The sequence below is a fragment of the Delphinapterus leucas genome, chromosome 3, assembly GCF_059928025.1.
Source record: "Delphinapterus leucas isolate spDelLeu-1000000601 "Yukka" chromosome 3, BTC_Dleu_Yukka2, whole genome shotgun sequence".
Classification (NCBI taxonomy): domain Eukaryota; kingdom Metazoa; phylum Chordata; class Mammalia; order Artiodactyla; family Monodontidae; genus Delphinapterus; species Delphinapterus leucas.
The window spans coordinates 24,755,504-24,779,021 of NC_143131.1; the positions used below are offsets into that span (position 1 = coordinate 24,755,504).

The following is a 23,518-nucleotide window of genomic DNA, read 5'->3' on the forward strand; positions in this document are numbered from 1 at the left end:
GATGCAGTCCTGTTGTGCTCAGGAGTAACATGATAGTATGTACACACATGCTGAGGCTGGGCTAAGTTCATGGGATCAGATCATGGACAACTTGCAAATGAATTGTCAGAATAGGTTGGAGAATTTTTCCAATGAGTGTATGGGCTAAGTATGAGCTTGTCCAAGTGGGGAGGGGTCCTAGGCACAGCTTTGAGGACAGGGACAGGGATGGGTGAACTGTGGTTCCTCAGCATAGAGCATTTTTCACAGCCATGGGTGGAGAAAAGTGAGACAGGACCTCCAAACTGAAGATGGGGGTTGACAGCAGATAGAAGGAACTGAGTCCAGGGATAAGCTACTTCCATTAGTAATACACAGGTTGCTGTTTGTCTCTGGGTTCTTCCATCTTATCTTTGTGATCCTTGCTTCTTTTTGCATCATAGCAAGCCCTTGCAAATCAGTTGTATTTAGTTTTAAGAGCTGTAATCTCTTTCTGGTAAGCCTTGACAGATATGCATTGAGTCTTGAGAATGCCGTGACTGGTAGTCATCCCCTGTAGACCCTCAACTCATACTATATGAATTTAGAGTTTTTATTTATGTAAGGAGTTCAATATGCACATATGGCTTGGACTGACCCCCCAGGCACCCACTCTCTGTTCACACACTTCCAGAAGTGGCTGCTCTCCATCACAAAATCCAAGATGAAACAACACATGGTGTTCAGGTCCAGGCCAGACATACTCAACTTCAGCACTGGGAACATCCTCCTGCTGTTATTGGTGACCATCACCTGGTTGGTGAGCTCTCTGAAGTGCAGCCATATCTAATTTTTCTTGGTTGACACTGGGGTCACCCTTCTCCCTGCCAGCCTGTAGCTCTCACTTCAAGGAGCTCAGCTGGTGGTTCACTCTATTGCAAGCTATTCTACAAGTTCTGGACACCAAGGGAGATTGTCCTCTTGCTGACCCTTCTTCATGGCTCTCCAACCAAGACTTACTTACCCAAGAGCCATATTTAACTCCTTTCAACAGCCACTCTTCCGAGAAAAGGAGCAGCAAAAGTCCGCAGTTCCCAGGCAGAGACCTGTAAGGAGAAGTCTTGAAGGTAGGGGAGGGGCAGAGGGGTGAAGATAGAGGATATTCCCCTTGAACTTCTGCAAGGCATGACTAAAGTAGCTCTTTGTGGCATTGGATTTGCTTTAAACAATTAAAAATCAGACTATTGACTAGCACACAAATATTTATAAAATATACAAATAAAACTATTGATATCTTTGAAGGCCATTTTTAAACAAAAGGAACATTTTTAAATGTGCCAGGATATAAATTATGGGTATCTCAGGATTATTATAACTTTTCTATAACATTTTATTAGATCTTTATGGTGTTTTTAAAAATGTTGGTCACTGATATTTGAAATTTGATAGGTATTTATAAAGTTTCCTCAAAGGATTCTTATGACAGCTAAAAATTTTGACTATTTAGACAGACACTTTTGGCTGGCTACTCGGTAAAGTACCACATGCTGTGATTATTACTTTTTGTGCTTTCCAAGTCAACACCCAGATGCCTGTGAACCTGACCTGCAGAGTAGTTATTTTGGTTCTTTAAACTGCCTGCCAAACTGTTGCAGTAGCTTTTTCATATGGGCAGATGGCCACTTCAGAACAAATCAAAATATAATATTTGGTCTCTGAACTTACTTTTGAATTCAAATCTTTGATTATGAATGCTAACTCAGATTGAATTTTGGGTTTGACTAATTGTTTTGATGTTCTTAGGCAGTTTTCATGAAACATATTTGATCAAATAACTTAACATGGACTTCACTTCTTATTAGTTGTATAATGTCCCTTCTGGTGTGTTCAATGCAATAAAATTTTGAGGATATATACTAATATGTAGCTCCTACCCAGCATATGATGAACAAAATATGTATTAACAAGAGACATCAATCCATATCTGAGGTTATGCACATAGTTTACTGCTGAAATGCAGTAAAACTTTAAAATTTGTAATTTCTGGTCAGAGTTTATGAGAAACATGAATATGAGCAAAATAGGTAAATTTAGTGTTTTTTTTAACAAGGTGGGTATGGCACAGACTTCAAACTATAACACAGATTTCAAGCAAACAGGGGTAATTACATTGATTTAAGCAGTTCTTTCCCATTTATTCATATTATTTTTTGTCTTAATTCAGGCCTAGCTTAATTCACCCCTCCCTCCCTCCCTCCCTCCCTCCTTTCCTCCCTCTCTCCCTTCCTTCCTTTCTTCCTTCCTTCCTTCCTTCCTTCCTTCTTTCCTTCCCTTTCTTCTGTTCTGCCTTTCTTCCTCCTATCTCTTTAAACTGCAGTCCTGAGTAAAACAGATGGTTTCAGATTAATCTAATTAATTACAACTAAATAGCCACTTATGTCATTAACCCAGGATACTTCCCTGGGCTACTCAGATCCAAATGTAGATTTCATATTTTCAATGGAACAATGTTTGTTAGAAAATATATTTCATATTGTATTATAATCTTTATAATGAGAAAAATGCTAATTAAAACCAAAAGCATTAGTCACCTGTAAGATTTGAAATATATGAAAAGTTTGGTAACACTCTGTTGGTGAGGCTAAGGAGGAAAAAGCAGTCTAATATTTTGTTTTTCAAAATGTAAAATGGGACAACATCCATGGAGAAGATTTTATCAATATCTAACAAAATCATAGCTGTATTTGGCCTTTGACCTATCAATCCCTCTTCCAGGAATCTGTTCCAAAGTTCCAAAAGTACACTGACATTGGTTTGAAATGACATGTATCAAATGTTCTTCAATGTAACTTTATTGGTACTAGTAACAAAATTGAAATCACACCCAAAATCCAAAATTCTAACACCAAAATCCAACCGTTATATAAACTGCAATATATCTACACAGTGGATTACTATGTACTTGTGCAAAGCAGTTGGGAAGATCTCTACAAAATGGATTATATATTGTATATTTTGGAGTATAAATTGTTAAGTGATAAAAGGAAGTTGCAGAAAACTGTGCATAGTGTCACCTTTTGTGTAAGAAACCCTCCCTTCCTTCCTTCCTTCTTTCCATCCTTCCTTCCACCCCTTTCTCTCTCTTTCATCTCTGTTTCTTTTCTTTCTTTATTATTTCACAGTTTGTGCTTTTTATATATATATATTTGCAAAAATAAATAAGGGAAGGAGAGAAGAAAAACTCATAAAAATTGTTCCCTATAAGGTAACTGTCTCTCCATTCTTAAAAGTGGAACATTGAAATCGTCTACTATTATTGCACTTCTGTCTATTTTTCTAGTCAATTCTGTCAGTGTTTGTTTTATATATTTAGGTGCTCTGATGTTGCATGAATATATATTTGTAATTGTTATATCTTCCTGGTGATTTGACCTTTTATCATTATATAATGTCTTACTTTGTTTTTGTGATAGTTTTTTGTTCAAATTGACAATAAATTTTAAGCATAATTAACTGTCATTAGCACAAATTCATGAACTGTATCTTCGCTTTTCTCATTTTTTGAAATCTTATATTTATAATCATAGTTATTCATATTTGATAAATAAAATTATTTATAAAGAATTCAAGTTATAAGTAAATGGAAATGTATCATTCAATTTTTGTTTTCTTGCTAGTGGAGGACATTACGCAAAACTAAGATTTTTAATTCATAAATATGATAATAAAATTGAACATGTATTTAAAGTATTGAAATAGTATAACTGAAGAATAAAAGAAACATTATAATAAATGCTTTATTATCATTAATGTTAAATTCTTTTGATTACTGATTTTAATTGAAGATTTTAAAAATACACTATAAAAAATAGAAGTACATTATAAATATATTTGCATTATAAATCTATATTTAAAACTTGTAAATGTTGATAGAACTAATTGTCCTGTTGAATAATGGAACAGAGTTCCTCATCTAATTATTTAATTTTTATGATCCTTGTGAAATAACAGTTAACTATTTGAAACGTGCTGTTCATTTTTGTATGTGTTTTACAGAAAGAAATTGTATTCTGTCATAGCTTACATTTCTAAATTCAAAAAGGCAAATATTTCAAGACCTTTATTATCTTGATCATTTTGACACATTTAAAAATTATCCAATTTTAACAAAGATGTCCTTACCAGGAAATGGTAAGTTCTACTGACAAGTTAAAACAAATGATCAATTATTATTTTTAATTATATTTGTTGCTGGGAAAAAGAAATTGTAGAAAACTAGTCAGAGAAGAAGGATTATATCCTTTAATTTGTAATAAATTTATTTGTAAAGATGGGTGATGTGATGCCTAGCTGTGAAAATAAGTAACATGACAAGTAAATATTAAAGCCATGGAAGTAATCTAAAAATACCTGGATAATTATTGCAGATTATATAATTGTGGGTTTCTGGGGTAGGATTGGAGGTACCAGCCACTTTCCACTGGAAACAAAGCTTCAGTGACTTATATTCTATTGCCAGAAGAACTGGGGAATTTAAACATAGAAATAGAGTAATTGGATGATTTATTTCATAAACATACATTTTTAAATGTTGCTGATGACTTTTCTTGAAAGTAAAGCCAGAAGGATTTTAAGATTCTTAAATGTAAATATTAGAAATGATTATTATAATACTTTCCATGATAAAATTATTTGAAACTTACTCTTGTATATTCCCAATGAAAGGTGATTCTTATTTTTTATTGTGGCTAATTTAATTAAATAATATTTTATACAAAACACAATTTTCCTAACTTGGAAATTATAATTAATTAAATTAAGAACACATTTGAGTTTTGAGTGTTGTCATTTAGACTGTGGGTATTATCAGGGCACAATAATCCACTTGGTGAAAATTTAGTCTAGTTGAAGGCCAATTATTTTACTTCCTTGTAATTCACATGATATGTCCTTGCAAATAGAAGCAGCCGCTAGCCAAGTAACTAGGGAGAAACAAAGAGCCTTGGGTGGGTGATATTTCAAATTCAACAGTATAAAGCAAAGAAAAATAACATATTTTAACACATAAAAAATGCTAGAAAAAATGTTTACATGCATGATTCTAGTTTGGTAATTGCTTCTATTCTAAATTTTTTCATATCAATTCAACAATGAGCACCTTCCTATCATATAAATCACTATCACTTATAAGTAAGTAGGGTTGTAGTTTTAAAGTATTTGGTTTTATCAAGTAATATATGCTCATTAAAAAAATCACATGTTAAAGGATGTTTTATATTAAATATCAACAGAGTCAGAGCACTTCTTCACTTCTAAGTCTACTCTCCAGACAAGTTCTTCACAATTGTTTATATTTTGGTTATTTCCTTTCTCAAACAATATATATTTTCTGAATTTATTAATATCAGATAACATTTATTATTCCCCCAATACCAAATATAAATATTTAACTCACTCAGGTCCTCTTCTCCAACTGTTTTAGTCAATTATGTTATTGTTTTGGTTTTTCTGTCAATTATCTTTAGTATAAACAATGTAATTAAACTCAATCATTTTTCTATAGTCCTTTAATTCAGTTTTCATACTTTATATGACAATTTTAATGCCCTTGCTTCTCTACCCAATTTTCTTCACAATCTGCTTTGTGTAAGTTACATTTTTATCATAGCACTTGGATTTTCATTCCATCCTTAAACATAGCATCTTCTTTCCGTGGCCTGAAGATTGACTCAAAATTGAAAGTAAATAAACAATATTTTCATCATTATGGTTGCAAACATATTGAGCAATAAAATACCAATTATCTTCCCATCTTTAGGAGTTCAAATCCAAATGCTCCTTGAGGGAGAATGTTAGGCTGAAAGAATTTCCTCAGTTGGTAAAAAATCATTTAAAATTATATTTGAAAAATAATTTCCATCCTCAGTTTCTGTCATTTTTGGAGGTTATATTGGCCATTTAAAAATTGCATGTACTGCTTTTATTCTCAACATTTTTCAGTTCTAAATCATGCTTATCATTATGTTCTACTACCTTTATTTCTTAAAAGTACCTGTAATGATCTCCACTGGAATTTTATTACCTTCTCTGTTGGGTTTTCTCTATGTTTTTCTTTTATTATAACTTTCTTTTGCTTAATTTACATATTAGTTTCTTTTCTTCCCTTAAGCTCATAATGAAAGATCTTCATAAACTATGAAGTTAGCAAATAACATTTCTGAGTCCTAAGCACTATAATGTTGATTTTATAGCTTAGGAATTTCTTTAATCTCCTAAAAATGAAATATATACATATATATAGACAGTATGTGTTCTCCCAGCTGATTGGTAAGTAGGACTGTCTTCTATTTAGGTCTGTACTCAAGTGGGGTATTATAGGATGAGAGGTTACACACAGTAATCTCTCTTTTTCACCTGATCATAGCAGTCTGCCTTGCTGTTGATAGCGCAAGCACCAAGCTGACAAAGGCTTTACTATGAATCAACATTCAGACTATTGATCTTATTTAGGATTTAAATATTGTATTTAAATTTTTTAAAAAGTTTCATTTTGAAGTAATTGTAAGTTCATTAGCAGTAATAAGAAATAATGCAGAGGGGTCTCATGTACTCATTTCCCAGTTTCTCTCAATGGTGACATCTTAGATTATAGTACAATATCACAACCAGAATGTTAATTTTTATGTAAGATGTGTGACAAGTCAAGGCTCAATTTGTTTTAACCTATCAGATTGCTCTAGTACCATTGGTTTAAAAGACTATCTTTTCTCCATTGAATTGTTCCTTTCACTTTTGTCAAAAATCATTTGGGCATATTTGTGAGTTTATTTCTGAATTATCTGTTCTCTTCTATTGGCCTATGTGTCTATTCCTCCATTCACACCACACAGTCTTGATTACTAAAGATAGTATAAGGATGAATTGGGAGATTGGGATTGACATATATACACTATTGATACTACGTATAAAATAGATAACTAATGAGAACCTACTGTATAGCACAGGGAACTCTACTCAGTGCTCTGTGGTGACCTAAGTGAGAAGGAAATCCATAAAAGAGAGGATATATGTATACATATAGCTGATTCACTTTGCTGTACAGTAGAAACTAACAAAATATTGTAAAGTGACTATACTCCAAAATAAATAAATAAATAAATAAAGCAGTAATAAAAAAAAAGATAAAGAAAAAAAAATAAGGCTTAAAATTGGGTAGACTGGCTTCTTCTACTATATTCTTCATTTTCCAAATTCTTTTTGTTCTTCTAGTTCCTTTGTTCTTTTCCATATATATTTTTAAATAATCTGGTCTATACAAAAATTCTTGCTGATGTCTTGATGAGAATTGTTTTCAAATTATATATCAATTTTGGCATAATTGAAATCCTTACTGTTATGAGCTAAATTGACTCTCCCCAAAATTTATGTGTAGAAGTTTTAACCCCCCAGACTTAACAATATGAGAATGTGACTATATTTGGGATATGGTCTTTAAAGAGGTATTTAAATTAAAATGAGGTAATTAGAATGGGCTCTAATCCAACCTGATTTGCAATTAGGACACAGACACACATAGAGGAAGACCCTGAATGTACAGAGAAGAGATGGCCATTTACGAGCAAAGAAGAGAAGCCTTAGGCACAATAAAACCCTGCTGACATCTTGATCATGGACTTTAATAAGCCTCCAGGATTGTGAGAAAATATATTTATTTTATTTATGCTACCCAGTCTTTGATATTTTGTTATGATGGCTCTTGCAAAACTAACAGTTACCAAGCTGAAGCTTCCAATCTATAAACACTGAATGTCTTCCATTTATTTAGAACCTTTTTGATTTTTTTCATGAGCATTTTATAGTTTTTTGATGACAAGTCTTGTAAATATTTGATTATTTGGATATATTTCTATAATCTCACTGCCCATAGTTAATTCCTAGCAAATAGGTTTACAATTAATATTTTATGTTTGTTTTATATCCTGTATCCTTGCTTAACTTATTAATTCTAAAAGGGTATTTTTTTGAGTATATGTGTATTCCTAGACTTCAGTTTGTATATAATCATATCATCTGCGAATAGAGACAATTTTATTTCTTTCTTACCTACATATCTGTCTTTTAATTATTTTTCTTGCCTTACTGAACTTGCTAGAACACCTCATACTATGTTAAATGAGTGCGGTGAGAGTGAATATCCTTGCCATGTTCCTGATCTTGAGGAGGGAAATAATTCAGTCTTTCATCATTAAGTATAATGTTAACTTTGGGATTTTTGGTTTTAGTTTTCTTTTTGTTTTTGATTTCCATAGATGCTGTTTATCAAGTGGAAGAAGTTATTCTCTATTCCTATTTTTCTGAGAGCTTTTTGTTTGTTTGTTGTTTTTACAATATGAATGGTTGTGAAATTTGTCAAACCCTTTTTCTGCATTGAATTATATGACCATGCATTTTTTTTTTCTTTAGGATTGGGTAAATTACATTGATAATTCTTGAATATTGAACTGGCTTTACATGCTGAGAATGAATATCAATTGGTAACGGTGTATAATTATTTTTATATATTGCTAATTCTATTTATTAATATTTTGCTAAGGATTTCTACATTTATTTTATGATGGAAATTGGTGTGTAGTTTTCTTTTTGTGTATTGTCTTTTTCTTGTTCTGGTATTACTATAATACCGTCATAGCAATAGAAATAAAAATCCAGTATTTTACTTCAAAAACTGTGATCCTCATGGACAAGATCTGTGATTTCTGTCATTAAACATGTGGGGATAGGGAACTAACAAGCCATTATTTTTAAGTTTAACACTTGTAATTTATTCTCTGGAATCATATGATCATTTATCATATGTGATTGCCAATAGGTGAATTTTACAACTACAGTAAGGGGTGGTGGGGAAGTACAAAGAGATTCTTCTAATACCAGACACAAAACTGAATTTCTGTGTAATTTAGAACAAATTGATTTAACCTAATGGAATTGAAATTTCTATGCTGTAAAATGGGAATTATGATGCCAACTATTAACAGTATTGGGGAAATCAAATGAAATAATATAAGTAACATCTTGTAAGAACATAGATTTTTTAATAAGCTCGGTGAGAAATTAACTATATCTCTATTCTCTATCATCTATAGAAATAGAAAAAAATAGAAAGATGGATGTGGGCTGGGGATAAACAGGATTTCCATTTCCAACATCCATCATGTCCTTAAAAGAGAATGTAGACTAGGCTTTGGTGGGTTTGACAGGAAAGTCAGAATCCAAGTTGCTCATAAATATTTCACAGGAAGGACATAGATGCTGCTTAAAGTTCTTTCTGAATGGTGTTAGGTGACTTGATTCTGAAAAAGCTTTGAGCTTAGAAAAAATGAGCTTTGCATATTGACAAGAGTCCTCACATGGGAACAGAGTCAAAATTAACAGACTCTGCAACCCAAAGGAGGTTGGCTGAATATTCCCGCTACCTTTGCTCTGATCATGTGACCATCTCACGCTTCTGTCACTTTCATTAAATAAAAATTAATCTTAACATATTTGGGCAGGAGTGGGGGTGGGTTGGCATGGGTGTCTACTCTGTCAATTTAAAAAATATCCTTTAGTTCTCATCATCTAATCAGTTGATTTCAGCTCCATTTTCTCCCTTGTCTTTCCTTGTCACTGCCTAACCTTGTCCCCTAGGAGTTTCAGACCTTGTTATTCATAAATGGCATAACTTCGTGCACCCTTTTCCTTTTTACTCAAAAGTTTTCTTTAAAATCAAAGGATTACTTGGCTGATTATAAAATTCTTGCATCACATATTCTTCCTCTCAATAAATTTTAGATACTGATCAAACTGTCTCCTTGCATGAATATTACTGTGAAGATGTCGAATCCATCTTGATATTTCACACTAGTAGGGGGCATGATTTTTTCCCCTCCTTCTCCTAGGATTCTTTCTTTGTACCTGAACTTTAATATCTTTACCAGAATATGCTTTGATTTGGAATGGTACGTATGAATGTTAGGTTTCATTATTTCTTGGAAATCTATGAGCCGCTTCAGTCCACACATTCAACTTGTCTTTATTTCAGAAAAATGTTGAAAAAATTATACTTTAGACTCTTTCTATATTTTCATTTGCTTAGTTCTTCTTAAAAATATCAATAATGCATGTTAGATATACCTTTTTAAAGTCTAGCGTTCCTTCTGTGATCATGTTTACATTCCCCTTTCTCTCTCCCTGCTCCACCTCCCTCCCTCCCTCTCTTTCTTTCTCTCTGAGTCACCCTCATAACTACTTATAAACATCTAACTTTTTCCACCTATAACGGGCATTATTCTCTACAGTGGCTTTTCATTTTTTGTCATATTGTGACATTTTGCAACTCAATTCTATATTCTTTGGACATCCTATAAAGTCTCTTTGGAATACTTTTTTCTCTGTTCAAATTTCACTTATTACTTATAAAGATGATATTATCTATAAATTTTGTGAGAATAATGAGAAGCATTTCTTTCATTCCTTTGTTTTACTGTAACCATCTTTTTATCGGAAATGACCATTTACTGATTTAAAGAAAAATGTTTTGCTCATAGAACACATATCATTTTCTTTCTAAGTATGATCCATCTTTGAATTATTTTTGCTGCTTGCCAGAGATGTTGACAACTGTGGTAACTGGGACTATCTGGGGCGTGGATTCAGAGGTATTGACTCCAAACTTTTCCTCAACAAATTGCTTGGGTGACAGAAAAATCTTCTTTGATATTCAGCGTACATTTGGCGGATGTGAAAACCATTCAATATTTAAGGATGGGGAAATTTATAGCTGATCACGGGTGACTAGAGTGATGGAATGGCTAAAGGTGTTAAGGGAAGAGGAGGGCTGTTCTTCATAGATCAAGAAATTGTCACTGCCTTAGACTACAGCTCATGTGACCATTTTCGCCCCAGAGCTGCTGACAGTATGAGGGGTAAGCTCTCTGTCTGTGTCTGCTACTGTTAGAAATGTATTCTGCTATTAAGCAAAAACCAGAAGCCCACTCTACCGTTGCTGCTAAATTACTCTCAAAGTTGCTGACATTCACTGCCGCGTAAAATCACCTTTAAAAAAACAGCTTTATAAAATATAGGTTAAACATTATAAAATTCACCCATTTCACGAGCATTTAATTCAATAAATTTTTGTATATTGCAGAGCTGGTCTGCCTTTCTTTGCCTCCACCCCTGCATACTCTTCTCCTAGAATGGAGGTTCCATGCCAAGAAGACCATGAGCAAGATGCCTTCTTTTGTTGTTATGGTACTGCTACTGTCACAGCCCTCAGGTCCTGAAAGAAACTGAAATAGCAAAGTAATATTCTGTTTCTTCTTTCTTCCTTCTAAATCCCATCTAGTGCCTCCAACTGGCAGAAACCAAGAGAAATTCAGAAAGCTAGGTTGTCTGAAATATGTGGCTTGCAGGTTTATCCCTCAACAGTAGAGAAGAAAGTGCAGAACGGAAAGTGTAATATTGAGAGCCCATCGTATTAAAAGCTAGAGTATCCAGAGCACCCCTCAACTTATAAAATCATGGATTGCCTCCTCTATTCCTGTCTTAGCCCATTCAGGCTGCTATAACAAATTACCATAGACTGGGTGACTTATAAACAACAGAAACTTATTTCTCACACTTCTGGAGGCTGGGAAATTCAAGATCAGGTGCCAGCAGGTTTGGTGTCATTCATTCATGAGGCATCTGCCCTTATGACCTGATCACCAACCAAAGGCCCCACCTCCACATGACATCCCACTGTAAATTAAGTTTTAACATATGAATGGGGGAACTAACATTTAGTCTATGGCAATGCTTTTCCTTCTCTCTATTCAGCTCTCAGTGAAGCAACTTTCAGGCTAGGAAAGAAAGTGTACGGATGGTTTTATTTATTTTTATTATTTATTATTTTTTTTATTTGCCAGGTATCTGCTTTTCTGTCACAAATATATGGGTCCCAACAGGATATATTCCACAGTACCTAGAGCCTTCCTATAACTCTTGATGTCTTAACTGTCATTTTGTAGAGATTATGCAGAATAAGATACTTAAGTGTTTGGAAATGTACAAATATCTTGGAGACTGAGGAAGTTTGTGAAAATAAATATCATGCACTCTTGTTTAGGTTAATATTTCACATTTTTTGGCTAGTATAATTCTATTTGTATATTGATGTTTTTTTTTTTTCTATTATATTAAATCTTGAATTTTCTACTATTCTTTTGTTCTTTGGGGTATTTGCCAGGGGTTGAAAAGATGAGATTGAAATACGGTGCTTTTATTCCACTGATTTTTAACAGAAAATTTGCATTCTCTACTTCCAGTCTGTCTGAAGCAAGTTTCTAATTGTCTCTCAGGAGAAACAATACTGTTCCTTCACTCAGTACTTTTTGTTTGTCGTTGTTGTTCCAAAGTTCATATCATGGGTCTGTCAAAGCAAAATTATAAATTGCAAGTCATTAAGGTATGGTGAATGTCCATCTGTGTAAGAACATGTCAAAGAAATGTTTACCCAGTTGTAATATCACTGGCCAATCTACTATCTACTACTGTATATAGTATGTGTATTAATATCCTAGGGCTGCTATAGCAAAATACTACAAGTATATGACTTAAAGCAACAGCAATTTATTTTCTCACAGTTCTGGTGGCTAGAAGTCTGGAATTGATGTGTCAGCAGTGCCAGGTTCCCTCTGGAGACTCTCGGGAAGAATAATTCATTGCCTCTCCCTAACTTCTGATGATCACTGGCAAACACTTGGCGTGCCTTGACTCAAAGTTTCATCCCTCCAACCTCTGTCTCCACCATCACATGGCCCTTTACCCTGCGTGTCTACCTCTCTGTGTCTCTTTCTCCTTATAAGGACACTAGTCATTGGACTTAGGGCCCACCTCAATCCAATATGACCTTACCTTAAGTTGGTTAAATCGCAGAGACACCGTTTCCAAATAAGGTCACATTCACAGGTGCCTGGGTTCAGGACATCAATATATCTTTTGGGGGGACACAATTCAGCTCACAACAGTACTAGATATTATTAGTAGCATGGAGCTGGAAGATCTGGTAGATTTTTAGACCAATGGCAGCCAACATGTAGTATATTGATATTTATATCAAACTGACTAAAATTACCTAAAAATTTCCAAAAATGAATAAATCTTCAACTTTGAAACTACTCACCTGCTTATTCCATTTTCTATTCAAAATAAATATACAAAGTATGATGTGTGTGTGTGTGCACGTGCTATATGTATCTACATGGATTTATGTGTAGGACTTTTCAAAATCCTCATTTCTAATTTACAACTGTAAAACTGAATTCTGAAGCTTAGAGTAGAAAGAAATCAGGGCTTCACGTTGAGGTGGTAAAGTTACACATACATCAATTCTGATAAGTAAATTATTCAACCAATTACTTTTTTTTTCTTTTTTTAATTGAGATACTATTGACATATAACACTGTGTAATTTTAACCAAAGATAGGAAATCTGAGAGGAATGAAATATTATGATAAAACATCATAGCCTAATTGAAGTTGGGAGACAAAGTCTTGGTTGCTATGACAGTAAATTACTCTTAGTTTGAGTAAGAGCTTCTCACATACCACTATGTTCTATTTAAACATGACTAGGATTTCAGGTGATCCTATGACCAGAGCTACTCATCATCAACTGGGCAAAATCATATCATTAAGCCATAAAGTCAAGTGGGCACAGCAGAAGTTGACTATATAATGAAAATGATACATTCAGGATTAGGCCAAACAGTTTGAATTTGACTTCTTATCTTCTAACTGTATTATTTTTTCTTTTCTGTCATTATCCAAGATAATTTTCTTTCTCATGAGTAGTCCTAAATGGTTTCTTTACAAATCTATCATGGTAGTTTTGATATTAATTTGGGGGATGGAAATAGCAATAATAATAAATGTACGTAGGGCATTCCAGTGACTTCTGGAGAGACATGTTCTCCTGATCTGAAAGGCAACAGGAAAAGGAAAGAGAGGGCACAGCCTCTGAATGTTTTTATGTTTTTGCAGAAATGCAGTTACCATAGAAATTCAATGCAGAGTCATGTTAAGGGGTTAAAATATACAAGCAACCCATCTTAAACACACTACATAAGGAAAAATCTGAATTTTGTTATACCTAGTTTAACACATTTAAATTAACATTACTATCAAACACTCAGTAATTTGGCATTGTAAATCTCTTAAAAACAAAATTATCATAAACTTCAAACAAATAAGTCTTTCACAGCTTAAAAACAAACAAACAAGCAAAAAATGGGGCCTCAGGTTAGGATTCAATGTGACTTTTTTCAATTTTGAAAAACTCATGAGTTTAATAGGAGTTAAGAAGAGGAAGGACGGGGGAGAGATTGCTAAAGAATTTCTTCCTGGGGTGATGCAAATATTCCAAAATGAGATAGTGGTGATGCTTGCAGAACTCTGTGAATACACCAAACAATGAACACTTAACCACTAATGCTAAACATTGCACACTTTAAAGTGGTAAAATGTATGGTAAGTAAACTATATTTCCCTAAAGCTGTTATTCTGAGAAAAACAGCTTATGATAGGCAGTCTCTTTGGGTGCTGGCATTGTATATAAAGATCATATATTACCTAGTTCCTGAAAGGTGACAACTTTTCTCTCTAATCAAACTCAGGAGTATATTTTTTCTCTTTGAGTACAATTAAAACAAAATTTTTAAAAGTAAATGATTCAAAACACAATTTAATTTATACCAGAACATGAATTTTATTAATTTGTAATTAATTTAAAAAACTGATTAAGACTGTAACTCTTAAATTTTTACCTAGATTTACTCATTCTGTTTCCTTATCCATAAAATGGGGGCATTTGTCATATAATAAAAAAACATGTAAAGCAATTAGAATATTTCCTAGTGCCTAGAAGGTGCTTTGTAAATATTTATTATTATTAATAAGTAATGCACAGGCCATACTCACTTCTCCAATAGAATATTTTTATACTTTACCAAATAAATTTCTTATTTTCCAGTAAGTATTATTTTTTCCTCAATTTTTTTCACAAGCTGTCCACTCGAGAATACAAGAATTTTAAACACCAATCTTCAGCTCAATTAGTTTATAAAGTAGGTGTGAAAAAACAAAACTTCAAGATATTGTCTATTTTTTTCAGAAGTCACAGGTCTTTTCAGGAATTAGGAGGTTCCCATCACATATGAAAACAAAGTAACATTGTTAAAAGAATACCATTCAACTGGCATAAACATTGAAACATTCTTTAAGATAGAATTCTTCAGTTTTATAATTTAGTGAATTCTAAGCTCCTATTTACCATTTCCACACCTAAAATCTTGATATTATTCCAAATCCTCATGCTCAGTTCGGTAATGATTATGCATTCTCATTATGAAATTTGGAACTTACCCCGTTGTACCTGTGAGTGGATGGATGCAGCAACCCCAGCGAGACAGAGGGGTGATTACCAAGGTCTTGGTCCCTTTAGAAATTTAAGTTTGGGCCACAACAGGGCCAGATTCATGGGCACTTGACCTGGGCAGTCCCACAGGTCAAATGAAGGGCCCCATACTTAAAAGAACCTCATGCTTGGTCTATTGCTCTGCTATCACTGTTTTGAAATTCTTAGTAATTTTTGAACAAGGAGTCCTACATTTCATTTTGCACTGAACACAGAAAATTATATAGCTAATCCTGGGTCATAAAGCCAGGTAAGCTACCAAATCCTGTGGTAATAATTAAGGGTAGGAGGAAATTAGTATAGGTGTTTGAGGAGGGAGAGGATGAGTATTAATGGTACCCTGAACCTACCTGCAGCAATGGTGTCTGTACCTCTTCCCACTAACCTCTCATAAGTTTCTCCTCAGAAACACGGACAAGAACTACGGAGGAGGGACTTCCCTGGTGGCACAGTGGTTAAGAATCCGCCGGCCAATGCAGGGTACACGGGTTTGAGCCCTGGTCCGGAAAGATCCCACATGCCGTGGAGCAACTAAGCCCGTGTGCCACAACTACTGAGCCTGCACTCTAGAGCCCGTGAGCGACAGCTACTGAGCCCGCATGCCTCAACTACTGAAGCCCGCGTGCCTAGAGCCTGTGCTCCACAACAAGAGAAGCCACTGCAATGAGAAGCCCGTGCATCACAATGAAGAGCAGCCCCCACTCGCCGCATCTAGAGAAAGCCTGCACACAGCAACAAAGACTGGACACGGCCAAAAATAAAAAAAAAATAATAATAATTAAAAAAAAAGATTCTGGTTCAAAAGATAAAATGCATATACAAAGCTTAAAAAAAAATGATGGAGGAGCGGTTTTCCAAACCTCATGCACAGAGAAGAGAATCTGTATGAAGCAAGGGATGGATGGGAGGTGTCTTGCTTACATCTCTATTCAAGGAAGACTTCTGCAGGAAGGATAGCTGGTTGACAGCCTCCAGCTGCCCCAAGATTGGCCAATGTGTTCTTGCCAGACTGCTTCCCCAGTGACTAAGCACTTTGACGTACTAGAATCACTATATTCCTGCCCACCCCTAGATTCCTAGAGTCCCTGTAATGGTAGACTTTGCTTAGGGAGTCTGATTACCTAGTCAGTTAGCTAGCATCCTCTCTCTCTCTCTTTCAAATATATATATAATTGCTATTGGGATCATGGGTAAATTTTTGTTTCTTTCACCCTGCTTTGCTAATGTGTATATTATTTTTTTTTGCAAATATATGTGTTACTTCAAGGACTTATAATATTGTTGGAAATCATCAAGAATAACACATTTTGTGATCTGTTTGAAAGGAATAAATGATTTCACCCACCTACATTTACTGACTACTCATGAAATGCAAAGCTTCACCTTACTTTACCCTATCATCAGAAAAATGATTCCAGTTTTGGTACAAAAGGATACTTCCAAGTATCCTTTCTGCAAGATTGTAGAAAAGCAATCTCATGTATATTACATGATAGCTTTTACATGAATTACTGCTGCTGCAAATCAGTGGGTAATGTATGTGGACAAATACTCAATGTTTTAATGTTTTTTTAAGTATAGGTTGCACTTTTGCATTTCATGGTGCCTTTTAGAATTAACTATATATTTTTTTATCTTTGCTTTAATGTCATGAACTATGTTTTGAAATATTCAAACACATGAGAAAAAGGCTTATTGAAGTAAATATTCTGCAATTAGTATTTCTCATGCCACTTATACCATGATTACATGAAATGTAAAATCACTGCTTTTGCGTATTAGGAAAAAAATAGAAGGAATCATAATTACAGGCAAGTTTTATTAGGAAATGTTTAGGTTAACTCTGAAATTCAAGTATAAATAGAATTTTTTTAAATCTAAGTTTATAGTTATCACAAGTATGTGTGATAAGTTAAGTTTTGCTAACCAGTAAATTGGGGTGGTCCTTGAATCTTCCTTTGGCAGTTCCTCCCCTTCATTTCAAATTAATCAGAAAGTCTTACAGACTCTATGTCCTAAACCTTTCTTGAAGCCCTCTCCTCCACCGTATTTCTGCTGGCATTGGGCTCCTGCTCATTTTTTCTTCATTTGAGTGCTCACATTTTGGCCTCCCTTCTGACTCTCCACATTGTTGCCAGTGTGATTGTTCTGAAATGGAAATACGGTCATTCCTCTGCAATTCACATCTGTCATTGAGTTCCCAGAGCCTAGCTTGAAGTAAAATACTTGTTGGCAATATATTTGAGAACTTTTGTGATCTTACTCCTGCTTGCTTCTCAGACTCATCCCTGTCTGCCTACAAAACCTCTCTGCTCTGGCTCTGAACTCCCTGTCATCATTCAAAAGTTCCATGAGTTTTCACAGCCCTGCAAGTTGCATCTTCCGTTGCCACTGCCTGGAATATATTCCCCTCAGCTCAATCCTGAAAAATATAACTCATTTCTCTTTTTTCACCTATATTTTTTCTTAAGTTCATGATTAACATTGCCATTTTAAAAAACCTCAATGCAAAATATTTAATTTGCACACCATAAAATAATTTAATATTTCTGTATAAAATGTTCTTTTGTTTCCCATTTCAGAATAACTAAACCATAATATCACATGACAGTTTTTCTCAGCTGATTTCACTGATTTTCCCCCAGCAGATAAACAACTTACCTTGAGTTAAACACTTCCTTCTCTGCCCTTTGCTGCATGCCGAATAAAGCTCTAATAAACATCTTCAGGTATTGCATGTGGCAAACATTCTAACATGTCCAGGAAATTCTTAAAGCCAGAGACTCTCTTTGTTCGTTTCCATTCCCTAAATGTCTTGGATACTTGCTACATGGCAAGTACTCATGTAATATTTGTTTAGAGAATGAAAGATAGCAAATAATTAAGAATAAAACTTGATTTTTTAGTGTTATTTTGAAATTTTTTATCAAAATGACAGAACATAAATATTCAGTTATACATTTATCCTTGGTCACGTTCTTGCTTAAATCGTGTAACTGTTAACATACAGTTCACTCCAACAGCATTTTTATGTTCCTACATATTAGGTATTTTGTTGTTTGCTTGGGAAACTCAGATAAATACAACACTAACTCTTTATTCAATGTTTTCTTATTATAAGTGAGTGATGAAATAATAGTTCATACTATTCACTGTACTCTGTGCCACCTACTATTTAATCACCTAATAAGATACTTCGAGGTGAAATTTAATCATCAGCAGTCTTATTTTGTGTACGTGTGTAAAATAATTTAAATGCATTCAAAATATGCATTGTGTTGTGGCAATATAGGTAAATTTATGTATAAAAATCATTGGATATAATGGTTATTCAATTAATATTTTGGATTGATTGAATATATCACTAATATGAATGAGTAATTCATACTACTATAATCCTTTCATTTCAGTTGAGCTCTCTATATGTTTTTCTTTTTTGAAGAGAATGGCACTTCAGTATAATCACAAAAAGAGTGAATAGATGGGATTGCATAGTCTCAATCAACTTACTTTTTACATGCAAAAAATTTAAAAACACATAATTATAAATTTCCTATATTTCACAGTAAACCATATCATTATTGTTCAAATCTTAGAGTTACAACAATATAAAATGTTAGTAAAATCAATGTTTTGTTGAAATTATAGTAATTCATGTAAGATTTTTTTAGAAACTGACACTAGTGAAAACTCTGAAGTAGTGTAGTTTTCTAGCATTTATTTTTCAAACTTCCAATTGGAAACTCAATCACAAAGGACCATCCACAGAGCCATACACTATCTACCCTGATTGCATCTCATGATCCTTACTTCCCTGCCTCCACTAAAACACTGAGTTCTTAGTAGTAATTTTTCAGGGTTTTGATCTCTGATCTGTGCCTTATAATTTGATGAAAGTAATTTTTGAAAGGTTAATATGTCAGGACATTTTTTGCAAATGTCCTAAACAGGTTCTCTTGTATTACTATGATTATTAGTTTCATAATGTTGCCATAACAAATTGCCACAAATTCAGAGACTTAACACAGGCATCATCTCACAGTGCCTTCACAGTCTGAAGTCTAGCTTCCTTGGGTCTCAGAAGGCTAAAATCAAGGTGTCTACATGGCTGTGTTCCTTTCTTGATGCTCTAAGGGAGAATCCACATCCTGGCTTGTGTGAGTGATTGGCAGGATTCACTTCCTTGTGGTTGTAGGGTTAAGGTCCCTGTTTTCTTGCTGGTATTGCCAGTTGGCTAGACATCAGGGATCTTTCTCAGCTTCTAGAGGCTGCTAGCCTTCCTTGGCTCCTGGCCCCATTCCTCCATCTTCAAACCAACAAGAGTGGGTCAAGTCCCTTTCTTGCCTCAAGTCACTCAAGCTTCATCTCTTTGACGATTCTGTCTTCCTCTTTAGCTTTTAGGGGCTCATATGATTACATTAGGTCCACTCAGGTAATCCAGGATAACCTTCCTAATATAAAGCAATTGATTAGTAACCTTAATTCCATGTGAAAGACTCTTCTCTGCAGTACCTGTATCAGTGCTTTACTGAACAGCTAGGAAACAAAAAATCTTGGGGAGATATTTTTACAATTCTGTCAACCACATCATGTAATGATTTTTTTTTTCTTCTGGAAAGCATATTGAATAAGTTAACTAACTAAATATTGAGCATTCTTTTAGCACTTTATCCTATGATGGTTTTCTTTTTCAAAGAAAGAGTACAGACAAGGGAGAAAAACATAAAAGAACATTCTTCATTCTAAGTGTCTCTCTCTCTCTCTCATTCTCTCTCATCCTCCTCTTCTTAGTTGTTTTGTTGCTGTTATAAGTTTTTCTTAAACATGCAGCTTCTGACCAATGCCATTGAAGGCCCAGGTACATTCTGTCTTCCTGCTTTGCCATTTTTAGCATGTGGATTCCATTCTCTCATTCATAGTATGGTTGATAATCTTCTAACAACCTGCCATTATTCCAAGCATAAAGAAGAAGAAAGGGTGGAAAAAACATAAAGTGCCTAAGGGCAAAAGCATAACTGCCTGCCTATGGAGCCTCACCATTCTTCAAAACATTCCCAAAAGCTCAACTCAGTGACTTGTTTCCATCTCATTGTTGGAACCATGCTACATTGCTTTCCTTAGATAAAAGAAGACTATGAAAACAGTGGGGCTGAATAGATTGGGTTGATGAACACCGTTGTATCTGACACACTATCATCAGACAGAAGATAGTATGGTTTATATTTGAATATTTCTTGCCTAACATTGAACAGAGAAAATAAGGAAATTTGTGCTCATCTGACTGAACTGTGCCTTGGTGTCCTGAAATTAATTTTATGTGGATTGAAGAAATCAATAATCACTAAATTTCAAAATGGAATTTCAATTTTCATTTAGTAAATCCTAAACCATATGTAATATTTGTTTAAATTGTTAATCTTTCTCAAAAAATATTGAAGTTCTTAATGTTAACTTTATGGGATTAAGCCAAAGATATCAAGAGTGTTAGAAATTCCATGCCCTATATATTGTGAAGTGTGGAATGGTATGAATATATGATCTTTTGTCTTATTACAAATTATAATAAGCTTTTAACTTGACTATCTGTTAAGTTCTGTAGCTTTTCTAAAATTAGGATTAAGTTAAATTTGAGCTAATATATTCTAATCCATGTAAAATTTACATATCTGATTTTGTTAGTTTTTGTGACTATCCTTCAAATCAGCATTTCTATAGCAGAGCCTATCTACCAGCAACAACAAAAATTAGGCATGTTATTTTATACTTTCAGTGATCTTAGTCCTTGCACTTAAAAAACCTCCATATCAATATACGTTAATGGGAAGACTTTGTAATGTAACCAAAAAATCAACAATGTTTTTTTACTTCACTGTTCTCTTGTCTGGATGGCATAGTGTAGATGATGGGTAATAAAAAAAAACAAAAATGAGATTCAAAGCAATTATTTTCCAAACTGCTGGCATTGAAAAAATTGTAGTCATTTGGAAACATTTAGGGCTCTGAACCAAATGAAGTTACTATTATATAAAATGCAAGAATCAAAATACATAACAGTAATCCCTGAATTTCAAGGGCAAATCATTTAGCTATAATAATTTTAAGTCCTTGAGCATTTATTATAAAGCATACTGACAATGTGAATATACACCTGGCTATATATCTCCCAATAACACATTGATTTTCAGCTATTTCAATAATGGAATAGATCTCAGCATAGGACTGTTCTATGATAGAAGCAATCATTCTAAGTGAGGTATATATTTAAGGTTATGTCAAGTTGTGAGAAACTTACTAAGTATTTCTGTTTAAAAAGTTCCCTGTTTAATATGTTAAAACTTTGTTTACAATATTCCAAGGGTATTTTATTCCAAAGGTTTTTCATCATAAAATATTTTCAGTGTAACATTTACTATTATGTGACAATTCAAGCAGGTAATACATACTTAAGAATTTACAATTTGTCAGAGTCAGATGTGAAGTTGTCTTTCTTAGAAAGTGACATCTAAGAGAAGACTAATGTTCCAAATAATACAATAGTACTGCTATATACAGAAGAAAACACGTTCTTAAAACAACACAAAACAAAACAAAATTGGTAGGATGCTAGAAGAGCAGATACTTGAAGAAGGATGATTGCAGGCTGGCAATGCCATGTGAAACAACACTGCACTGAAGAAACTGGAGGAGTCTGCATGCCCTGAAGGACTCTTTCTTCATGAGCCCCATTGGCCTCTCACAGCAAAGCTTCTGAAAAATCAACTAAGAAGCACCTACGGTGATACAGACTGGAGAGGGGAACACAGTCATGTGGGTGGGACAAGTATATGCATCCTGATGCTTCCTCTTTATTTCCACCACAAGACAAAAGCTTTAATCAGAAAGAACAGTAACACTACTGGCCTTAGGGTATATTAAGGCCAGTTTTAATGACCTTATATTATAGGTGAAACAATCATTTGAGTGTAGAACCTGATTAATTAAAAGTATATTCATTAAAAAGATAACAATGTATATTTTAATTAGCAGGAAATTACTACAAACTTTATAAGAGATGTATAAGTAATAAGTCAATAGTGGAGGTAAAATGATATACTATATAATGTTTATTTAATGCAAAAGAAAGCAGAGCAAGAGTATATAATAAATTAAATGAATACAAAACAGCTAGCAATTTAGTAAAGTTTTTATCCAACGACATCCATAATCATGTTACTTATGAATGGCTTAAATATAACTTTCTTAAGACTGCAATTGTCAGATTGGATCAGACAGCAAGATCCAATTCTACTGTGTCTATTAGAAATGCAGTTAATATATACTGATAAAGGTAAGTTAAAAGTAAAAAGATGGAGAAAGATATGCCATGAAAATATCCCCCAAAACCTTGAGTAATATCAGAAAAAGCCAGCTTTGGAACAAGGAATACTATCCAGAATAAAATGGGACAGTATATCATCATTAAGGGTCAATTCTCCAATAAGACATAATGACCATAAATATATGTATATATATATTACTGATAACAGAGCATCAAAATAAATGAGACAAAAATGGACGTTAGTAAAACAAGTTGGCAGCTCTAAAATTATAATTAAGACATCAAAAACCCTTTCCCAGTAATTGATAGAACAAATAGGCAGAAAGACAGTAAGAGTATAGAAGATTTGAACACTATCAACCAAATAGTCCTAATAGACATTTATAGAACAATTCACCCAACAACAGTAGAATACACATTTTCAAAGACATATGAATATTCAACAAGATAGACCATATAATAAGCCAATAAAAATATCTCAAACAATTTAAAAGAGTAGAAATCATAGATACATTTTAATAATATAATAGAATTTAGTTATAAATCAAACAGGAATAAATCTAAAAAATTCTCAAATATTTAGATATTAAACATCCCATTTCTAAATAACCCAGGGTTAAAGGGGAATTCTAAAACCAATGAAAAAATAGTCTGTATGAAATACAGATAAAAATACAACACATCAAAATATGAGGGATATAGCTATAGCAGTGCTTTCAGGGTCATTTATACTATTGAATACTTACA

The 23,518-nt window shown here is 33.7% G+C and overlaps 1 pseudogene; it reads right to left on the reverse strand.

Annotated features, from left to right (window-relative positions):
- Nucleotides 1-195: 195 nt before the first annotated feature.
- Nucleotides 196-18,152, reverse strand: LOC149749516 (T-box transcription factor T pseudogene; annotated as a pseudogene).
- Nucleotides 18,153-23,518: the final 5,366 nt, after the last annotated feature.